This window comes from Mus pahari, chromosome 19, assembly GCF_900095145.1.
Source record: "Mus pahari chromosome 19, PAHARI_EIJ_v1.1, whole genome shotgun sequence".
NCBI classification, from domain to species: Eukaryota; Metazoa; Chordata; class Mammalia; order Rodentia; family Muridae; genus Mus; species Mus pahari.
In genome coordinates this window covers 86,111,364-86,112,922 of record NC_034608.1, presented here as the reverse complement: position 1 = coordinate 86,112,922, position 1,559 = coordinate 86,111,364, and positions in this window count along the sequence as shown.

Below are 1,559 nucleotides of genomic sequence, written 5' to 3'. Positions count from 1 at the left end.
TTACATATAATAAATAAATAAATCTTTAAAAAAAAAAAAAAAGGAAAGAAAAGAAAAGATGCTAACCGCCTGTGACTCCGGGAATCTGACACCTCTGATTTCTTCATGTTTTAATATGCACAAACCAACACAAAATTAAACATACATTTTAACCTGGGCAGGGTGGTGGTAGGGCTTTAATCCTAGCACTCAGGAGACAGAGGCAGGTGGATCTTTGAGTTTGAGGCCAGCTTGGTCTACACAGAGAGTTCCAAGACAGCCAGGGCTACACAGAGAAACCCTGTCTCTAAAGAACTATTTAAACCTTAAAAAACAAAAATGATACTGGATCCCCGAGCACTGGAGTTATGGTGACTGTGAGGGCCATGTGGTGCTGGTAATTGAATACTGAGCCTTGTTGCTTGTGGTTTGAATCAAAATGAGCCCATAGTAAGCCACAGGCAGTGGCCGTATTGGAGGAAGTACACCATGGGGTGGGGTTTGCTCTGAGGTCTCAAAAACTAGGCCTACTGGCATACAGTCCTTTTCCTGCTGCCTGCTGATTTAGATATGGAATCCTCAGCTACCTCTGCCTGAGTGCCACCATACTTCCTGACATGACAATGATGGACTAAACTCCTGTGAACCAGCCCCCCCCCCCCCCCCGGTGTTTTCCTTTATAAAAATCGCCATGGTCATGGTGTCTCTTCCCAGCAATAGAAGCCCTATGTCCTCTGAAAGAACAGTAAGCACTGTTCTGAGCTAGCTCTCACTATACAGCCCTGACTGGCCTCTGTTGGGCTTAAAGGCCTGTGCCACACTAGCACCTGCACACCATCCTGACTACCACACCCACAGAATGTGTCTCCTTTCTAAAGAGGAATGATGCTGTGTCGTGTGTATGTACTTTTTTTTTTTTTTTTCTCGTTGGTGGTAGGGCTTTAATCCTAGCACTCAGGAGACAGAGGCAGGTGGATCTTTGAGTTTGAGGCCAGCTTGGTCTACAGCTACAAACGGCATGACTTTGAGATTGACCCAAATGGAGTGACATGGAATAAACAACAGACACACGTACCTAAGAGCTGGCATTGGATGGGATGTTTTACATTTTATATTTGATTATTTGTGTGTGCATGTGCTCCTGTGCAATACATCACAGTGCACACCTGGGGATTAGAGGACAACTTGTGGAATGGGTTCTCTCCTATTGAGTGGTTGAGCTTATCTGCCACTGCTTGTGACTGGCCTTCATAAGGACCAGAGCATAGCAGGTTTCCTGGGGTCCCAGTCACTTCAGAAAATGTGCTATGGAATACTGAGTTCAGGGTCCACAAAGGAGCACTTCTGTGGAGTGACTGATGTGTTTATAAAAAGATAAAGAGAGGAGATATGCTTTAGTGGATGTGTAGTTAGGTATGGGGGAAGGGGGTACCTCCACAGGCCCATGCTGAGGCATCCCTTCCCCCTGAGGGACCAGCCACACGATGGTATAGTAGTTTATTCAGGGCATGGGGAGGGGAGTTAAGAGGGTAGTAGAGGCAGAGAGAGAGAGAGAGAGAGAGAGAGAGAGAGAGAGAGAG